At 33.9% G+C, this 23,311-nt stretch overlaps 1 protein-coding gene across 3 annotated transcripts in view; it reads right to left on the bottom strand.

Annotated features, from left to right (window-relative positions):
• LOC138712113 (potassium voltage-gated channel protein Shaw-like) overlaps positions 1-23,311 on the bottom strand; it is a 932,154-nt gene that overhangs the window by 374,107 nt on the left and 534,736 nt on the right. The gene's annotated exons all lie outside the window — the stretch shown is intronic.

Below are 23,311 nucleotides of genomic sequence, written 5' to 3'. Positions count from 1 at the left end.
GAAAGAAGCACGAGATGTCGTGTACATCTATCCAGTGATTCCATAGATTGTTATACATGGGCTTTTTGTTCAAAGGACAGTATATTATTAACCACAGCGAAATTGACTTTTGAAACATAAATAATCACATCATCAATCCTTGTGCTGATTTCAATTACTTTTATGCTCGACCATGCCGAAATTTAGTAATTATACACATGGTAGCAGTACTTTAGTGCATGTCATTAAAGTACACCTATTCATTAAAGTTCAGGTTTTCGATTATTCTCGGATATGCAATCGAAAGATAACGGGGGAAACGTCACGGAGGCTGGAAATCCAATAATGTCGCAGAGGGTTATGTTCTGTTACTATAATAATTAGCGTTAATTGTAAATAATATTCAAATAAATTCAATTTGTCATCTCATTTTTCAATTCTAAATCAATTTCCAGTTTATACCAAAATTAGTTCATGTTATTCTCTACTTCAAGGTCAATGACATTATTGTTCCTCGGAAAAAATCAATACTTTCGCGTCTGCGCACATCTCACAAGAGCTATGTACAAGGTCACTTCCCATCTTGTGTCAGATACAAATAAAATTATACTTCTGAATAATTTCAAGTTAGAACTATGGTCGAGCATTAAAAGTCGTATGAAACTTGCCTATAATGGTAATTAAGACGCTGGCATGAAAATTATGAAACGAGCACAAGCGAGTTTCATAAACAAACATACTTGCGTCTTAATTACTATCATTATAGGCTCGTTGCATAATGTACTATTTCACGCATGATCATAGTATGAAAATTATGCATGAATTGTCTCTTGAGGCTAGTGTTGATTTTTAATAAATATGACAATTTTTCAGAAAATATCAATTTTTTTTATCGTGGATTTTATTTAAATTTCGTATTTTTTCCTTCTTTATTATTTTATTACATTTCATTGGTTGTATTCTTCCTTACGTATTCCTTGTTACCTAACTGTACTAATTGAGTTGCTTTCATTTAATTTCAATATTCAATTCTGTATTTTACTTTCTTTTTTCTATTATGGTATTATTTTCATATTGTTTAGTGTCGATTTTGTTATGCTATTATTTGTTTGTAATATGTTAATATTCTGGTTTTAAACTTTTTGTTAAATTTCAATGCTTGTATACTTTGTGACCTGGTAGAGTGTAAGAGAAAGCCTTATGACCTTAACTCTGCCAGTATAAATAAATAAATAAATTATTATTATTATTATTATTATTATTATTAATCAATATTTTTGTACACATTCACGTATTGCTCCTACCTCTACTGATAAGGTTTGTTTCATATAGGCCTTGGTTAAAAACTTTTAATACAACATAATAATATCTACCAAGTTAAGAATAAAAGTTACATTTTTACATTATAATTTAAAAATACTTCCATTCAACGAAGATGGAATATGGCGAGCAAGAAGGAATAGAGAAATTAGAACTGTTTTTGTGGAACCAGATATAACAGCAAATACAAAAAGCGAAAGATTCCTTGTTGGGGACATGTATTGAGGACAGAAGAAATCTCGTTAAAAAATCTACATTGAAGGAAAATCCCACTGGACGTAGATCATTAGAACCAAGAACAGACGGAGAGATCGAGTTCGTCAGTACCTGCTACGGTAGAGGGAAATGAAGATATAGCGCTAGACAAATAGAAAGAAGAAAGCTTTTGGAACGAGTTCGGAAACTTTCTTAGGTGGTGAGCGAATTGAGAATCAAGCAAGTAATTCAATGGCATCTGAACAAATAATTGTATTATATTAAAGAAAGGTTATCCACATACGTACTACAGTTCTTAGATGTATGAAAAATGTTAACTGTGGAATTAACTATTTCTGAGAATATGGGATACATGTTTATGAACAGTTCAGTAAGTAAAAATATGTTAAGATTAAAGTTTCTTAACTAGCATTTCAATGTACGCGTGGCTATTAAAAACAATTTAAGACCTGTAAGTACTTTGTAAAATATAAATCCATATATATATATATATATATATATATATATATATATATATATATATATATATACACACATTAAATCTACACTCTTTTTTTATTTTAATTCCAACAACACTTTTTTTTACCATTCAGCCAACCTGTACCCTAAAGGAAAATATCTCATAAAACGTAATGTCACATTTAAAAAATTACTATTACGATTTTTTTAAAATAACTTAATACATTTTGGCACATTGATTCTTCATTACTTTGCGTAATCAAAGAAAATTTAATTTATTATTTTATGAACATAGTCTTCAAAAATTTGAATCTAATTTTCATACTCTTTAGAAGTACACTCTTTCTGGCCTAGAAAGTAAAATAAATTTGTGTACTAAAATCCTGTAATTTAGTGCTTATTGTACAGTGATTCTCCAAATTAATATAGCCTACTCAAATTGAAAATAAAATTAACTTGTTCTGCATGGTGGGACTGAAAACTTTCCTTGTAACTAAAAAATTTGCGAAATCATTAATCATTAATCAGTCGGTGCGTTTTCTAAAAGAGGAAAATTGAAGCTTTAAACAGGTTAAGAAAATTCCCTTAACATAAAACCCATTCAGAACGTTTGTCAAGACTGAAAGAAAGCGGTAATCAAGAAAGTTTCATTTTCAACAATATTATTATATCGAAGAATGTGAAAAACTCCTGGTCGAGTTAAGGACTGCATAAATTGGCAAAGACATGCGTACCAAGTACGGTAACGAGATCAAGGCGTTTATTAACGCAAAAGGTAATTTTACTAAATAACGAGACACATAGGCTATTTCATGTTAATTTTTAAATGTAGGAGGAGAATGCTTCTCAGATATGAGTGGAGGGAGAAAAATTAAAAACCTCTCTCGGATCAACAGGCACTAATATCTTGCAGGAAGACGTTGATACGCCAAAGACTAAAGGAAGTAGAGCTTGATAATAAAATACCTGGTCCTCCATGTTGGGGATTTGTAGCGGTAGGTCAGCTGCCTCTGCTATACAAAATGTGTATAGGCTAACGCTAAACAAAGAAAATATTCGAAATCAAAGAATTAGAGAAATTATGGAGGTAGAGAGCAACAGTAACAAATATAAATGATACTCGGGAGGAAATTAAACACAGAATAAATATGGGAAATGCCTGTAATTATTCGGTTGAGAATCTTTTATCATCCAGTCAGCTGTCAAGAAATCTGAAAGTTAGAGTTTATAAAAGAGTTTTATTACCGATTGTTCTTTATGGTTGTGAAAGCTGGACTCTCACTTTGAGAGAGGAACATAGGTTAAGGGTGTTTGAGAATAAGGTGCTTAGGAAAATATTTGGAGCTAAGGGGGATGAAGTTACAGGAGACTGGAGAAAGTTACACAACGCAGAACTGCACGCATTGTATTCTTCACCTGACATAATTTGGAACATTAAATCCAGACGTTTGAGATGGGCAGGGCATGTAGCACGTATGGGCGAATCTAGAGTGTTAGTTAGGAGATCGGAGGGAAAAAGATCTTTGTGAAGGCCGAGACGTAGATGGGAAGGTAATATTAAAATGGATTTGAGGGAGGTGGGGTATGATGATAGAGATTGGATTAATCTTGCTCAGGATACGGACCAATGGCGGGCTTATGTGAGGGCGGCAAGGAACCTCCGGTTTCCTTAAAAGCCAGTAAGTAAGTAAGTATGGAGGTAGAGAAGAACGTCATAGAAGTAACAGAAAAAATAAGATTAAAATAGTTTGTACACGTGAAGAGGATGAATAATGGACAATACTGAAGATAATGTTTAACTTTGTCTATATTTTCCTGTAACTTATTTTTTTTAATCACAAATTTACCATTTTCTCATTTAAGGCGACTGGATAAAACTTTGCATACTAACTTTTATTGAGTGTATTCACTTTACCTTTGCAAAAGACTAAGGAAATATGCTCTCTCTTATTTTTTAAATTACAGAACATGAACTTATTAGAGACGTAAGATACTAATGCAAGCAACCAATATACAGGGTGCAAGTGAAATAATCTTGCAGATTGAAAGGGGCGATAGGGAACATGTAAATGAATAGAAAACTTACACATGGTGTTGCAATACTCCATACTCAAACTTTTAGGGATGGTAGAGGAGAGGAGCCCAAAACAAAGCTTTTTTGTTATATAACTATATGTCGGGAAGCAATAGTTACGTCAGTCGTCACCTTTGAACGCAGACATTGCTGACAGACATTGAGAGTGTGGCAACCATTTAAAATGGTTTTGGTGACATTTTGTTTCCAGGTATTGTTCAAACGTGCGGCCTCCTGCTTCAATACATGATGTACAACGACATAATAATGCGTCTCTCATACGTTGAAATACTCCATGTTGATGTTGTAAGTGATCGGCAGCTACAAGAATCCGAGCAACGATGTCCTCCTCTGACACAATTGACGTACCATACACTAAACTCTTTAAATGTCATCAAACAAAAAAATCGAGTAGCGTAAAGACAGGAGAACGAACAGGCCATGCAATGGGCCCACCCCGGCCAATTCAATGTTCACTGAATGTCCCACGTAAATGCTCTCAACTTGAAGAGAGAAATGAGGGGTTTGAGTATGGAGTTTTGCATCACCCTGTATTACGTTTTGTAATTAAATGCACGGTTAATTAGAAAATTAAGTGCGAAGTTTCAGAAATGTGGCAACATCGTCGCTAACACACTCCACTCGTGATACAGATGTAAGACGTCAACGAACTCGATGTGTGTCGGTAGTGAGCTGCTCTCTGCCTCGACGTTGCAACTTACTCACATCGTGCAGTGGTTTGAAATTAGAGGTTTTAAAATTAAATTTACACCAAAACCATCCATACTATTGAAATACGCGAGAGGGATAAATTATTCTTTATTAAATTTCCTATCGATATTGACAAAAATCACGATTATACTCGCAATAGTTATCGAATAAACATTTGGGAAACAATTTTTTTTTGTCAGAAAACTATAAACTTTCCACCAATATTATATTACAGTTTTTTTACATGCAACATGGGCTATTCGCTCCAAAAATCTACGAGGCTATTTCACTTCCACCCTGTCTATGTCTTCATTATTATGACTGGCAACACTTGTATACTTTTACTAATTTATGTATGGTGTTATATATAATTTTGTGGAGGAGAAACATACAACTCCACACTTTTGTAGAATAGGACCATGAGATTCAACACTGCTAGGATAAGCATAGTAGTAATTTAGGCCCAAGATTATATAACAAATTTAAATTTCGTAATCTTATTAATTCTAATAGTTCTAGTATTAAATTAAAAAGTTATCCATTTTGAATCTTGCGTACACTACTTTTAACAATTGAATATAAGTAATTAATTAACTAGCGGACTTACTCGTGTTAATTATGTAAGTTTGTGCGGCTTACAGCTGTTTCGGTGCTCCATCACACCATCCTCAGAGCCTACTAGATCTCGGCGTCATCTCGAACTTCTCTGCCTGCTATGTGGGTGCGTTTGATTGTTGAAAATATACAAACACAGTAAAACACACCCCGATGAAATTCTCAACACACAGATCAATTTCAGTACACACACACTATTTGACTCCACTTTACAACCCCTTTCAACAATCAAACGCACCCACATAGCAGGCAGAGAAGTTCGAGATGACGCCGAGATCTAGTAGGCTCTGAGGATGGTGTGATAAGGCACCGAAACAGCTGTAAGCCGCACAAACTTACATAATTAACACGAGTAAGTCCGCTAGTTAATCAATTACTTAAAAAGTTATGTATGGATTTTATAAAAATTGAAAAATTGTAAATTTAAATTCATATATTCTTATTGCGTAGTAAACATAAGACAAATTGTATTATATATTTCTTATTTTCCATTCAGAAATCCGCCCCTCAGCACGTGTTCTACTCTTTCAGGGGCGAGCTAAAGTTTTTCTGTTTATGTTATATTTTATGTTACAATTATTAAATAAATAAATAAATAAATAAATAAATAAATAAAAATAAATATTCAGAACGTTTAATACACTAAATATAACTAGGAGAGGTTTTGTGCCTACTGAGACTTATTGCGTTATTGTAGCATTTACATAGCTAAAGTATCGTCAAATCAGAACAAACATTTTCGAACACGTATAATAAAAATATACAGTATTATAGGACTTAAAATCAAGAGTTCATTTATGTTTAAAGTACTCGTGTTTAGGTTAATTTGTATTCTTATTTAGCTCGTGTGAATTGTACGTTAATTCTGGAGATGAACATCTGGATACAGAAACAGGTAGAATTTCTCTCTTGTACTAATTACAAACAATGCCTAACAACCTAGAACTCCACTTCGCAGGCAGCTACGGCCTTTGCACGAATCTCATTACAGAAGCTCAATGAGCGAGACAGAAGCACCAAAAATCAGATCAGGTCCTACACGTTAACTAGTTTATGCAATCTAATCACTTTGCTATCTGTGTTGGTTATTGTTAGTTTCCAGCAAACCAGCCCTCGGGCGAAACATTCGTTAACTCCTGGCGCTGCAATTAAGAACGACTAATGATCGACGAAGTATTTACTTGCTATTGATTGCCTCCACATCACTTCGCTAGATGATAAAAAAAAAACATTTTGGCTGTATTCATATTCTTAGTTCAGTTCATTAATGTCAATTGAAGGGTTCAGAATCATAGTGGGCCAAGCGCCATTTATTAAAAACAGAGAAAGCAAGGGTTAAAGTTAAGTGAATACCGTAATTTAATGAAGATTGACATATCATTTAGTTTCAATGTGTATACTTTAAGTTACTTACTATATGTTTCATTGAATTATGGTATTCACTTAATTTTAACCTTTGCTTTCTCCGTTTTTAATATATGGCGCTTGGCCCACTATGGCTCCGAACCCTTCAATTCATAGGAGAAAACGGGCAGAGAGAAAAAAAAGCGTCATGTAAGGGACGCGTTACTGAGGTATGGACAATTTTGGGCATTTTCTTCAATTTTTTAAAATATGGTGCCAAAAATCGACTGTATTTTGACCACTACTGTAATGAATATTTCATCGCGATATCTTTATATAAATTCAGTTTATCCCGTATAAGTAATAATTATACAGGATGATTCACGAGGAGTTACCGCCACTTAGGAGCAAAATTATTCCCGAAGACATTTTGAGCAAAAAATGTCATACAAACATTTGTACTATTCTCAATATTTTCAGAGTTACACTAATTTGAAATTATTTAAAAATAGTTGTTTCTTCAGTTTTAAGTATAACAGAATATTGCAATTAGAGAATGAACTACTCAGAAGTATCATTTCTTTAATTGGATAGTGTTCTGAAGCTAAAAACGTATTAATTTCTTAGTTGCTTCGTATAGAATTTTTTTTTCAATTTCTAACCACAAAATTACATTTTTCTTACGCACTTATCACAATTGTTACAAATCACGTAATTCTAGTAAACTCTTTAAGCCTGTACATTAAGATGCAAAACTGAACTGTGAAGAATCAAGTTGCAAGAAGCCGTGTTATTTGTAACTTATTGTTGTGATAAGTGCGAAAGAATAATGTAATTTTTAGTTAAAAATTGGGGAAAAATTCTGTAGCAGCTAAGGAATTAACATCACATTTTAAGTTTCAGAATACTAGCCAATTAAAGAAAGTATACTTCTGAATAATTGATTCTCTATTTTTAACATTCTTTTATACTTAAAACTAAAGGAGCAAGGCTTTTTTAACAATTTCAAATTAATGTAAATCTGAAAATATTGAGAATAGCACCCCATGTTTATATCACAGTTTTTGCTCAGAATGTCTTCAGAAATAGGCTCCGGTAAGTGACTAACTCCTCGTCAATCACCCTGTATATATTGAATATGTATATTGTCTACATTTTAAAGTGATTTTATAGAAAATTAGAATTTTATATTTTAACTTATAGAAATAAGACATCTCCTGAATGGCTAAACCAACAGCAATGAAACTTGGTAGAAATACTCCTATTCACACCAGATCTGTGTACGAAATGCTGCATTCATGTACACACATGATTATTATTAAGAATATGTGATTTCTTATGTCGGGCTGTGGACTTGAAAAGCGAGATAGAATAAAATGTTTAATTTTTTTTTTTACTAAGGAAGTGTATTGAGCAGAAGGAAACCAATTTACATTCTCATTACACAGAGTGTTAGCTTCATATTAAATTTTTATTACATTAATTATCTTTATGTGAGACCCGTAGAAATGTTTTATAAAAATAGAAATAAATTTAAAATAATTTTCTTTCTGGACATATATGTCAACATAAAAATTTCAGAAAAATTCTGCACCTCTATTTTAGCAATATCTAACAGATGTAAAATTTTCAAGAATACAATCTTACAATATAATTGGTAGAAATTACTTTATTTAATCAAACATTTGCATATCACCAACTTGGTATCAACAGCACAGAGAAACACGGAAAACGTTTTTTTCGTTAGTTACTTAACGATGCTATACCAAGTACTAGATTATTTAGTCTCGATAGGATTGGTGATAGTGAGATGGTATTTGGCGAGACGAGACCTATAATTCGTCATAGATTACCTGACATTCGCCGTAAGGTTGGGAAATCTTCGGACAAAAACCAACCAGGTAATCAGTCCTAGCGGGAATCGAACCCACGCCCAAGCGCAACTTCAAATCAGCTGGCAAGCGCCTCAGCCGACTGAGCTACGCCGATGGCCCGAAAGGCGTTACGGAGATGTCTTCTACTTGTGATAGGTCTGGATATACAAGTGATTTAATATATTTGGTATAGGCCCTAAAAATAAAATAAAAGGAGATGTGAATATTTGGGAACATTGCTTAGACTCTTTACTTAGATTATAATTGCCCAGGTTTTTAGTAATTTTGCAAATTTCTTGACTCAAATGAGACATTTCCCATCGTGATAGGTGCTGTAGTTTTCTAAAAATATTTCGTAAGCAACGAAATTATACATACAGATATAAGTATGGTTAGATCATTTAAATTAGACTCATTTGGTAGAGAAATTTAAAAACTAGGTAATGTATGAAACAAAAATACTGTATATATAACAAACAATTTGCAACATTTGTCTAATTTTTATCTCTTGCGTATGTTACCCGTAGTCTAACATCTCTATATAAACGCGAATTATACATACAGTAAGAGGATCGGGAAGGTCTGATCTGGTGTTAGTAGGGATATGTACGCGTTTACCGTGAAACCGTAATGAACGCTTATAATGGTTATAATATGAAGATACGAAGAATATGAAGAAGATGAAGATAATTCCTACCGTGAAAACGGGAAAGGATAATGGATAGTTATAATAAGAAGAATAGGAGGATAATTCCTACCGGTCCTGCAGATTCCTACGAGCCCAGGTCAGTCCCGATCCCTTTTTTCCTTCGTTGCTTCGTTTATGATGAAAGACACACGCACTACGAGATTTTTTCATTCTCAGAAAACGTAAATGAACGCGAAGATAAACACTTAAAACCAGCGATACAACTTGTCACAAGCTCAAAAAATTTTCAACTAATCCTAAAATGCAATCTATTTCATTCTAAAAACCCATCCTCTCAGTGCTTTCTCTTGGCCTAGCGCTATAAAGCAATAACGTTATACAGATATATATCGCCCACTACGCGCCTTATTAATGCAGACTCACATATTTGAAAGACCCTGTTCTTAAAATACACTTCTAGTATATTCTGAGCAACAGTAAGTTATAAAACTTATGAATATACTGTGTAACCGTTTAAATAAAGTCCATAGTTCGATACTCGAGATTTTTAGTAAATTCATTCTTCTTTTTTTACAATTTACAATTTTGCTCTTTAATAATAATAATAATTAATAATAATTTATTTATTTCATCTGGCAGAACTAAGGCCAGTAGGCCTTCTCTTCCTCCCAGCCAGACTAATTCTAATTGAATACAATTGCTTACATAGTTATTACATTAATATCTAGACCATAAAACAACATGAAAGTGAATAATGAAAGTTGGATAAGTAATGTTAGTGTGACAATAATAAACATTGGTAAGAAATAGTTATAATAATAATAATAATAATAATAATAATAATAATAATAATAATAATGAGATAATTTAGATATTTATCTGTGATATATATATATATAACCATTAAACATTGAGAAACCTCAAACAGCTATTATTGTTAACAAGAATTGTTAGAAAAATATTTCGTTAGCCTATTCTTAAATTTGTTTGATATCTGACAGTCCCTGACATTACTCGGTAGGGAATTCCTAAGTCGAGGAACAGTCACAGTGAAAGAAGATGAATATGAGGATGTTCGGTGGGAGGGAATGGATAATATTGAGGAGTGTTGTGATCGTGTGTCTAGGTTATGATGGGTGGATAAATTTTGAAAACGAGACGCAAGATAGACAGGAATGGAGAAATGCAATATGTGAAAGAGAAGGGAAAGACAGTGGATTTTCCTACGATCTTCTAGAAGGAGCCAGGACAACATTTCAAGGGATGGTGTTACGTGATCAGCCCGGCGAATATTGTAGACGAAACGGACGCACATATTATGAACTCGTTGTGGTCTCTGCGCCGAAGTAACGCTTAGGTCAGTAAGCAGAATATCACAGTAATCGAAGTGGGGCACCACGAGTGTTTGCACTAACATTTTTTTCATGGAAAAGGGTAGAAAATTCTTCAATCGCCTAAACGAGTGGATTAATGAGAATACTTTTTTGCAGGTTTCTGCAACTTGAATGTTCCAATTTAAACTTTTATCCATATAATACATAGATTCTTTACTGATTTACTGAACGGAATTTCGGCGCCATATATTTTAATCGGGGACAAATTTGGTATGGTAATAGTGCTTAACAAACGTGAATGGCCCACAATGATTGACTGTGATTTTTCTGGATTTAGTTTAAGTCGGATAGTGCGTGATGGAAAATTTTAAAATTTAGATCCACTATCAGCATACAAAAATTGATCTAAAATGACCATTTTCACCCTTGTGACAAAAATCTTGTTGACTAGTGTTATCAAAAAGTTATTGAGAAATAAACCATGCTGTCACAGGAGCATTGGATGGTAGTGACGCAAAGAAACTGGAATTCAGTGCTTTGAGGATGACGATGGGAGGATATTAAATATATAATTAAGTAGAAGTTATTTAATCAAAGGTAAGCAGCACTCCTGGGTCCGGACGTGCTCAAGGAATATTATAAAAAGGCTGCCTAATAAAATATTAACTGGTAGCCCAGTGAGAGGAGTAAAAGAGATAGGTGAAAGGACATTTACAAGGAAGACCATAATGACAGGAGTGTAGATTTATATAGCCTGGTTTCATCGAAATAAATGTAGATATTACATACATGAACAAGTAGTAGAATAAACTTTATATGCAAAATATATTACTTAATTAGAATACATCAATGAAGGACATTTTACAATTAAAGACAAATAAAACTTTAAATAAAAGGCACAGTTCTAACAACTTCTTATAGAAACATGACAAGTAATAGTGCAAGAAAGAAATTAAATATCTGTATGTGGAAGTGTAATTTTATTAAGAATTTATTAATGATTAGATTAATGTCATGCAATGAATGAATAAGGGTTTTCACCTTTTGAAGATGATCCCATTGAAGTCACAAGAAAGCTGAGCCCTACTGTGCCTTAAATTTCTGGTTTGTTGAAAGGAATCAACATTGAAAGTGGACAAGATCGATCTCTCGAAAGTTTTAGAAGATTTTCAAAATGCACAAGAGCATATTTATTAGAAACACACACGTTCACTAGTGGTCTTTTACTCTGTCCCGCTATCACTACAACTCTGCATAGAGTTATCAGTGTTTTTTTGCATTGAGTTCGTTAGTAGGAACTGTCACCAATAAAGGAGTTGAGAGCGTTATACACTACAAATTATAAATACAGAAAACTCTGTGTGTTTAGTGGTGATAATATGTTTCACTGTTGTCAATTCCGTTTAAGGGTAGAACTTGTACCTTCAAATATACGACTTAGGACATAGACGGTCAGGCGGGCAGAATTCGGGCTTGCCCTGGGCGAGGTGGGCAAGTACTGGGCAGGCGAGGACTTCAGTGGCGGCCATTCAGTCGCTAATCTTCTGGTGAAGGAATTCTTAACCTGGCGTCCATGGACCCTTGGAGGTTCTTGGATGGGCTTCAGTGGGTCCGTGGAAGTTACATAAATAATTAACGTGTATGGTCAATATATTATTTCAAGGTAAAAACAGAAGCGTATATAAAACTGTATCTCACTTAATTTAAATTTTTCTGGGGAGGGTTCTACAGCTTTGACCACATTTTCGAAGCGGTCCGTGACTCAAAATAAGATTAAGGACCACTGTCCTAGTGGTATTGACAAGAATATTTTATCGCTTTATTTCAATATAATGTCTTTTAAAATTAGAAAGTTGTATTTATAATATATTTATCTTATCTAAACAACAAAACGTTTTGCCTTCTGCATTTTCTCTATGTTCTTGACAATAATATTTAATTATTTCATTCCAATTCGTCTTTTCAAATTACATAGCAATATATTTATATTATATACGCAACGAAATGCTGCTATGATTTTGCTTTATGCATTTCCTTATATATGTTTTGTTTTATATGTTTTGCAATAATCAGGGAAATGTCTGAAATAATAATTTACTTTCCTAAAACAACTTACCTCAATGACGAATGATTGCTTTAAAATTTCTGTTAGTTACATACGCTCATCTCCAACAGTGTTATTACCTATATGAATATTTGAGCATGCCTGGTGTTGTAATGTGGTTCAACGTTACATATATGTATACTATAACAGAGTATCCACATACTAAGTATTTGGCACGTTCGCCAGATTGAACAGAAAGAAACCGTTCCTCTCTTATTGCAGCATTAAATACTTCAATATGCAGTAATTTCATCCATACATAATATTATTGTACGTTTAATTTCTATTTCAGTAACTAATATTTTCTTTCGTCTTAAATTTCTACAATAAATTGTTCAGTCCTTGTTAATCAGGTAATGTTTTAGTAGCTACTTTGATTTCATTGCAATTGTAAATTTAATATTAATAGTAATAATTTCAAATGCAATTGTATTCTTTATATTATAGTTGTAAGCCCTTGGTGGAGGGGAAGAGAAGGCCTGATGAACTTATGCCTACCAGATTAAATAATAAACAAACAGGTAGATAAATAAATAAATAAATAAATAAATAAATAAATAAATAAATAAATAAATAAGTAAAAATAAGTAAATAAATAAAGAGAGAAAGAAAGGAAAGAAAGGACGAAAGAAATAATTAAGCAAATAAATAAATAAGAAAAAAGAGATAAAGAAAGAAAAATGGAGAGAGAAAAGAAAGAAGAAAGAAAAAAGAAATGAACAAAGAATGAATAAAGAAAGGGAGAAAAAAGAAAAGAAAGAATGAATGAAAAAATAAATAAAAAGGGAATAAATAAAGAAGTAAAGAAAGCGAAGAAAGAAGAAAGAAACAAACTAATAAATAAGTTCAGTAACGAAATAAGTATCGAGTAATAAGTAAATGAATTAATGAATGAATAAATAAATGAATGAAAAATAAATGAATACCGGTACCGTATCAGTAAACCTAACTATTTTACAAACAGCCAGCGACCTTGGATACGCTAGGTTTGAGCGCAGGACACTGTCTGTTTGCATGTACAACAGGTTTCCAGCGCATGCACGCCTAGTGCACCGGGCGCCCTACGTGCAAAATGCCCGCCGTGAGCACGTCTGAGTTAGGATTAAGTCTTCTGTGCAAGAGTGAAAGTGCAAACAGTGAATAGTTGAAACTATTATTTGTGTTGTCTTATTTGAGGTCAGATGAAATTGAAGAAACCTTTATAGAATTTGTTGCACCAGAAAAGAGGAAAATTTATCTGTTTCTGTGACTAGTTTATAAACTTACATGGCCGAAGAAATTCCTTTTCCCCCTCTATTGACAGCTCTCCCTATATCTCATATGCCACGCACTATTAATGACGCCGAATCTTTTCATAAACATCTTAAAGAAAATTTTTTAGTCATGTCCATCAATCAACTTATCCATATCAAGCAGAAACATACTTCTAAATTAGAGGTACCAGATCAAAAAAAGCGAGATAAACATACGGATACATTAAAAAGTGCCAGAAAAAGTATGCCAGAAGAGAAATTGACAGACTGCACTTTTTAAACAAGGTCGGTTCACTTAACTTTCCAAAAAAATTAGTGGCAATAATTAATTTGAAAATAATTTTAAGTAAATATATTACAAGAGCGCTTACAAATTTTTAAGCATACCTTTACTGTTGTGTTGTACGTATTTTAGTAGTAGCCTAGTAAGCAGTTATAAGTCTGTAAAAGTAGGAAGAAAAATTCGTATGCCCTTTTCATTTAATCCGAGGTGCGTTTATGATATATTTTTGAAATTAGATAGCGTGCGTTTTTAATTGGAAAAAAGGTGCAATGTGCGCAATACTTTCAGCACATGTCATTACAAATAAGGAATGACTTGGCTGTAGAGATCACAGGATAACTTTAGGGCGCACTGAACGTGTGACTTAGAACTGGCTGCGGTGGAAGCGAAATGAAAGCTCTGATTATGATAGAGCGTAAATGATGGCGGTGGAAGTCACGCTCTGCGGTTGTTAGGCGAGGGAAGCTACGGAAAGTCAATTAGAGAGAAGCGCCCCGTTCTGTGCACTTCCAGTATGGATTTGACATTATCGACATCTGTGGTGAAACTTCTTAGACTCCTGTAAATCATCGCATAATACCTCGGACCTTTATCTAAGATATTAAGAAGAAAATATTGATTTGACCTAGTAATTTTGGACACTTTATTATTTTCCTGTCCACACCTGTGGAGTAACGGTCAGCACGTCTGGCTGCAAAACCAGGTGGCCCGGGTTCGATTCCCGGTCGGGGCAAGTTACCTGGTTGAGGTTTTTTCCGGGGTTTTCCCTCAACCCAATATGAGCAAATGCTGGGTAACTTTCGGTGCTGGACCCCGGACTCATTTCACCGTCATTATCACCTTCATCTCATTCAGACGCTGAATAACCTGAGATGTTGATACAGCGTCGTAAAATAACCTACTTAAAAAAATTATTTTTCTATGTTATTTTTTAATTTGTTATTATTATTATTATTATTGTTATTATTATATTAATTAATTAATGAAGCTATGAATAATAATGTCGTTAATGCACCATTTCATGGCTTCATTAATTAATAATAATTTATTTATTTATATTTATGTGCTGGACACCAGCCAATGGCCAATAAAAGTCCAGCACAGTGATACAATTAATACAATAAAATGAACAATTATGGTACAAATTAAATAATTGAGATAACAACAAAATGAAGAACACAGATTACAATCATTAATTTACAAGAATTATTAATACTATAATATAAGTAAGTATGCAATGAATATCATTAATAACTTTTTCAAACCTTCTCTTGTCCAAAAACCACAAAATTAAAGCCTATAAAACGCTGGCGAGACCTGTTCTCATGTATGGAAGTAAAGCTTGGATCATACGTAAATGTGATGAACACCGAATCACTGCAAATGAAATGAAGTTTTTAAGAAGACCTGCTGGCTATAGGCTAATAGATTAGACAAGAAGAAAAATTTGAATATTTTGAAAGAATTAAATATTGACCCCATTTTAGAGAAAAATTAAAAATTTTAGACAAAAATGGAAATCTCATATACTCCGGATAACTAGAACAAGGATATCACATCAAGCACTAAATTACCTCCCATTAGGAACAAGATCTTTGGGCCGTCCACTGAAACGATGGAATGAGAACCTAACAGGCCACCAGGCTTAATACGTGATAAGAAGAAGGAAAAAAGAATAAGTAGATTTATTATTATTATTCTTTATTTATTTTAAAGTTAAAATTTATAAAACAATTATACAGTACTATCGGTTGTTTTGTGCGATTGTGAAACTAGAGTCTCACTTTGAGAGAAGAACAGAGGTTAAGAGTATTCGAGAATTTGGTGGTTAGGAAAATATTTGGGGCTAAGACAAACGAAGCTGCACGGGAATGGAGAAAGTTACACAACGCAGAACTGCATGCATTGTATTCTTCATCAAACACGATTAAGAACATTAAATCCAGACATTTGAGAAGGGCAGGGCATGTAGCACGTATGAGTGAATCCAGAAATGCATACAGAGTGTTCATTGGAAGACGTGAGGGAAAAAGATCTTTGGAGATGGAAGATAATATTAAAATGGATTTAAGGGAGGTGGGATATGATGGTAGGGACTGGATTAATCTTGCTCAAGATAGGGGCCGATGGTGAGCTTATGTGAAGGCGGCAATGAAGCTCCGGGTTCTCTAAAATCCATTTGTAAGTAAGTATAGCACACTGAGTCGGTGTGCATCCATGTTGGATAAGAAGTTCTAGAAGTTGGTTGTGAAATGAAAGACAAACTAACTAGGCCTTAAGTAACATTTTATGTAATAAAGAACGTGGTATGAGAAGCAACAAACGTATGGTTTATTGCCCTGTAATTTCATTTATTCCATTTGTGTGTGTGTTTTTTTTTTTATTTTTCTTGAGCTTTAACCACAACTCCTTGCTCTGTAGGCCTGTATGTGTTTGCTTCTATTGAAGCACATCCATTAGTTCGAACGTACTCGCGGTGGAGGAGCTCAGTTGGGATTCTTCGAGTACCTACTGCCTCTTCGGCTTTCCTCCACTCTATATAAGGCCTGCATCGTTCGGTTTGAGTCATTTAGCGATTAATCGATTCCTTCCTTTGAGCTCTTACGTTCGACATGCGTTTCTTGTATTTTGACTTGGACTTCAGCTGCAAATACTTCGACATTTAAATATTACTCTTTTTTTTAGGATTCTTAGTTATGACCTTAGATTGTCTATTGGATACGTACGATTTAGCGTTTTCTTGTTAGAGCTCGTTGAGAAGCATCGTTTGACACCCAAATCACCGTCTTACCGAGTTGCCATCTGTAGAGATAACTGACGAAGTTGCGTGACTCGCGAGAAAGAACCAAAAACGGCGGACGCTCTCTTCGTTCCCAGCGCATGCACGTGACTTTAAACCTAGATCATATATACCCAGATAGATCGGCCTTATAGGCTTTGAGGTTAACAAATTTTGTCAGGTTTACTACGCTGCCATCTAGTTTTTACATAAGGAGTCACGTCATAATTCCCATTTGGATTGCATTAGCGACTGTACTGCCATCTCGTGTTCGATTATGGCGGACGGGTGGCGATCCTTGCTGTTGTTCTCTTCAAAGTGCTGCCGATTTTAACATAGCGATGAGTTATCTGTTACATATCTGATCTAGGCTTTAAAGTAGTTATTGTTAGGTGCCTCTATCCTTCGTTTATCGAAGTTAGTTTATATTATTATATATTCGCTAAAGTACTATGTTTTTTTTTCCTTCTCGCCCAATTTTTCTTGGAGGGTCGTATGCACGTCAAAACATAAGATCAAGAACTGGGAGAAGAGTAAAGCACCCAAATGACAACAAAATACAGAGCACATAATATAAATATTCAATTAAAAAATACACAAACAGAAATCTAAATTTGAAATTGATGTGTCAGAAATTAGGTGGACAGGTTAGAATTTTACTTAGGTGATCAAAACGAAGAAAATTGTTCTCAAAGCGATTGTGACCAAGAAAGCGACCAGTGTTACAGAAGGAAATCCGGAAGAAAATGACTAGTGACCTCGAAGGAAGTTCCGAAATACATGTCAGACAGATTTTCTCTCGTAAACTAGTCAACGGATGAGTACAGGACTTAGGGGTAGCTAAGAATAGTTGAGATGAACAACAGCTTACTCCGGAAAAGAACGTATAATGACAGAAGACAGTACCGTACTCCAGCAATAGAAGATAACTATTAAAATATTATATAAAACCATTTTTTCTATTAGTTTTTGGTACATAAATGCCCACTGTATTAGCATTATGGAAGAAATTTACAATCTGTGAACTTTAAAATATTGATATGAAAACATTCTTATTTTTTATAAATTATCTTTTGAATTTAGATGCGGTGACTTCATTACTACACCAACACACTTAATTTCGTACTCATTGAACACAACATCGCTACACAGCTATTGGCAGTTGCTATGCCAACATGGATACCGATAAAAAGTAACGTTCAATCGCACATGATTCTGTTCAATCCATGCTGTAATCGTATCTGTCTGACAAGTATTATTCATGTCGAATATTTCTTATGCCTTAAAGATTAGTGAGGATTGTCTTAATACACATTAGTTGCTTTATAAAATGAAAAGCGAAAGTGAAGTAAATGTCATTAAAATAAATATTAAAATTAACAATATATAATATTAATCATAAATAATTTATATTCATACAAATTTCTACTAGCAAAAATGATGACAATGAATTGGTAGAATACCTACAATTGCGTGGAACGTATTAGTGTTTAGTGATTGTATGATTTCAAAGGTTTGTAAGTCACCAATTGATGAGAATCATCTTAGCATAATCATGAAACAAAGAACAACTTTTAATGAGAAACCTAATCGATGCAGGACATTAAATATCTTGAATGTAACACTTCGTCTTCTTCCCTTCAAGTATTAGGCCATATGGCCTGTTACGATCTCACAGTTGAATTTTCAATCCAGCGCTTCTTTGGACGACCGAGAGATCTCTTCCCGTTTGGACGATAGTGGAGCATGACTTTCAGGATTCTATCTCTACGCATGCGACGCAGATGATTTATCCAGTTGTTCCGATAATGTTTTACGTGATTAATTACATGTTCTAGTTGTAATTCTTCCATTAAATCTTCATTGCGTTTGTGATCCCATTTCGTGTATCTCATAAATTTCATTTCATTAGCCGTTTTTCTTCTATCGTCTCTCTTCCTCAACGTCCATCCCTCACTGCCGTAACAAAGTACAGGTCTCACCAAGGTCTTGTATAGGTGAATTCTAGTATGCCTTTGTACTAGGGAAGGTTTCATAATGTTGTTAATTATTCCCGTTCTTTTGGTGTATTTAGAAATTTTCTGTGAAATGTCTACTTCATCGAAAAAAGGTATGTATCGGAGATAATTAAAATAATTTACTCTTTCTAATATTTTTAAATCTAAACATATTTTGCTAGGAATGTAATAAATAAATACGATTATATTCAACTTAATTTATTTTTCAAAAAATAAAATTATATATTGCGGGTTGTTAAGGACCGAGATGAGCATAGGGACCCATAAACCCCAGCTCATGTCCTTTTCGATTACACCGCCTTATAAACAAACACAGAGTAAGGCTTTGTGCATCAGTGGTGGATTTTAGGCGACCAGCGAGAGCCGAAAGTTCGCAAAAATCTGATACAATCCGTCACTGACCTCCCTGTCTGCTAATACCGCATCAAGACATAACTGTCTCAGTCAGGGAATGTGGGTGGGGAGTTAAGGTGTGGTCTGCAATTACTCTATCGATCTAATATCGCCCAAGCCTGGCGTAGATTTTTACAGAAATTGTAACAAACATAATATTTCGCAAATAGGTGCCAATTTAAACGTTCCACGATAAGATTATTAAATATTTGTATTTGTCAGAACGGATATGCAACGAGTTATGATAGAAATTGTCGGCCTGGATAGCTTAGTCGGTATAACGCTGGATTTCTGTGCTCAAGATTGCGGGTTCGATTCCGGCCCAGGTCGATGGCATTTAAGTGTGCATAAATGCGACAGGCTCAGGTCAGTAGATTTACTGGCATGTAAATTAACTTCTGCGGGACAAACTTCCGGCACACCGGCGACGCTGATATAATCTCGGGAGTTGCAAGCGTCGTTAAATAAACCATAATTTAAAAAGAAAGAAAGTAGTCTAATGGAAATTCTATAAATTCCCAAACTCCAATGGAATTGCAACCTATACAATACAGGAGTGGAAGAAACTGTCTCCTTAACAAAGTTATATTTATATACATAATTATAACACTACTTCTGATCGAGATTCTTGCTGACATTATGTACATGTATTATCAGACAGTACATCTCACTTCACGATATTATCAGAGGAAGAAGAATTGTCTGTACGCATCTGAAGTCTGATTAATATGTTACTAGTCAGCGATGTATGCAATGGAGTGGCAAAAGAACTGGCCACCCTACTCCAATAACTCCTGGCTTAGTTTTCTCGTGAGTGATACCTTTTGATGTCACAATTATAACACTTTGCAGACAACGAAACGAGCTTTTCAGTGAAGATGCAACCAAAGCAAGGCGTATTGCAATTTGAAAAAAAAAATACCATCTGACTAGGCTAGCAATTTTTGTGTCAAAATTTTCTGTAGTCTATGAGAACGTCAAATAAGGTATTATTAAATATAAATTATGTGACAGAAATATTGCTGAACCACTTTCTATTTATACTGACTTCGCGAAGCAATATCGCTTCTGAAGCAGTAGGATGGGACCTTAGTTGGGTTGTGTGATACAGAATGCCCAGTTCCACTGTAAATATCCGAAATGGTGTCAAGGAGGAGGTAAGTGAATAAATCATTGATTCCGACCATTCCCAAAGGCACTCGCCCGAACTCCAGTTAAAAAAAGAGAACGCTGCAAGAGAAGAGGCAGAAGGAAAGATACAAAATGGAAACAGCCACGCCCGCTTCTTAGTAGTGATACACAGATCCGAAATATTACGCATTCGCATTGAAAACTGCTAGCAACAAACTTGGTGACGTTCAACTGTCAAAGATTTAAGACTGTACTTATTATTTGCAAATCATTTTGAGTGAGTTCAGATAAGAAATCACATTCTCATTTAAAATTAATAATCCACAACTCATTTTGTAAACACTCTACAACCTGTAAATGCCCTTGCCTGAAAGAATTTGTAGATGTGAAATAACTGGGAATTATTGTTGATCAGCACTTGAAATGGGATAGACAAATCAACTTTTTATGTAACAGGATCCGTAAAACAATTTACAAATTTGTGAACCTTCGCCATTACTTGCCTACTCATGTATTACGTTTGGTTTATTTGGCTATAGTTGAATCTGTTATCCAATATGGTATAACTGGATGGGGAGGCATTACAAAAACTGCTTTTTTCCTCTAATTATGTTGCAAAAACGTATAATCAAAATTTTTTTGAAAAGGCGACTGGATTATCTAACAAATTTGATCCATTGCGAATTGAATGTTTTTAGAATTGACCAAATTTATAAATACTCTTTAATGAAATTCTATCATAAAAATAGAATGAAATTTGTAGCACAGCCACATGCTCATAATACAAGACGAAATGAAATTCTTAAATTAGTTGAACCTAAATGTTTCACGTCTGCTGCTTTACTACACAGTACAAATTATGGTCCACGTCTATATAATTCGATAATAAAATTTCATCCAGAATTGACTACTTTAAGCAATGAAATTTTCAGATCCAGAATTTAAAAATTTATATGACAGACTTCCCTGTATATATATATTATGTACCATGTATTGTAAAACAAGTTTACTTCTATCCTAAGTATATTGTTTCTATCTTATCTTGGTTACTGTATCAACATGACCTGCACTAATTATACTACTAATAATAAGTTAATATTAATCCACCAATCTCAACATCGTCTCTTTTTTCACTCAGTTATTACTAGTATTATTATTTACTAATTTTATTATCATCTTTATGTGACCTTTCTTCTTAAGTATTTTGTGTACAAAGTATGTATATCTATGTAACGGAACTGTCCCCGAACACGAGCTTTGCTCTTTCGGGGTATTTTAATGTAACGTTTTTATGTATATGTTATTATTAAACAAATATAAATCTAAATCTAATCTAAATCTAAAATAACAAATAAATAGGCCTATTTTATTATATTTCCGTCATTGACTTATATAATATTATGGAATGAAACACTTCATATCAGCTACTTATTTTACAATTTGTATGAACGTTTTCGTCACCATTGTGACATCATCAGATATATGTAATTTTCAATATGTTAACCTTATTTGTATGGCATTTGGTTATACAATGTACGGCAAGGGAATCGGACGGTGTTCCAAACTACAAGGAATTCAGATTTAGTAGAGAGAATATTGACATGTATATTACGTGTTGACACTGCAAAGAGTGGTATTATGCCAAATTATTTTTGGTATTGAAACCTTGTTCAAAACGTATCACTCCTTCAGAGAAAGTTTATAACTTTCATATCTCTGCAAATAAAAAGAATTTGGATAATGTGAAATCCTTGTTGAAATTTTTCCATAAGGTTTTTGAAAATTACATTTACTCAATTTTCGGTACAAACTATAGGCCTAATGTTTTCAGTGGCGAAGCGTCAGGGTAGGCAGGGTAAGATCAATTTAGAATTTAGTTAATTTAAAACAGGAGCATTTCCGCGTTTCGTTTACCTTTTAGCGACGTAAAGCACGGCCTAGATCACTATTTCCGAACGCCAGTTTACCCAAAAATTGTTCACGTTTCGCTACTGATTATGTTTTTGAGAATGATGATTATGGCCCTGTAGAGGCCTTTTAGCAAGTAGGCCTACTTTAATTTTTCTGTGTGATTTTGTATTTGTAGTTAACAAATTGAACACAGTTGAATGTGTTTCTTTGATAAAAAGAGTGACTGACTTCAAATGCATCCCAAATCTACATACCTACGTCAAATGGCGTTTAATTGAGCATAAATACACAAATGGAATAAATAATCTATTTAATATCTACTCGTAATAGGACATCATTCATTCATTTACTTATTCATAGTATTCTTTCCAAGGCCAGGTCTTTCATTGTAAATCTAGAATTCTGCAATCTTTTTCTATTTTCTGTCTTCCTCATAGTCTCCGTATTAGAGATGGGATAAACTGCTCTTTTTAAGAAACAGTTTCCACTTTAACTGTTTCATGAACGAAACTGTTCCAAAATAACAGTTTCAAAGAAACAGTTTCATAAGAATATGTTTACAATATCAGTGCCAACTGTTCCAACTGTTTCAACTTTTCATCTGTTTCAGGAACATGTTTCAAAGCCCTTGAATCATTTAAAATCAGCTGTTCAGTGTATGACGACGAAAGTAATTTTTCGTAGGTTACTGTTAAAGAGTACAGTAAATAAGCACAATTCAAAATAAATCGATTTTAGTAAAAAATAACGCATATAACCCTAGGAGAGTTTCGTAACGATACGACATTAGGCGATAATATCTTTCGCGGTATATTAATAATTAACACCATGTTTGGGCACCATGGACATATTCTCCATCAATGG

Source organism: Periplaneta americana, chromosome 13 (genome assembly GCF_040183065.1).
Source record: "Periplaneta americana isolate PAMFEO1 chromosome 13, P.americana_PAMFEO1_priV1, whole genome shotgun sequence".
In the NCBI taxonomy this organism is placed as follows: domain Eukaryota; kingdom Metazoa; phylum Arthropoda; class Insecta; order Blattodea; family Blattidae; genus Periplaneta; species Periplaneta americana.
This window is presented reverse-complemented; position numbering and strand designations above follow the sequence as displayed.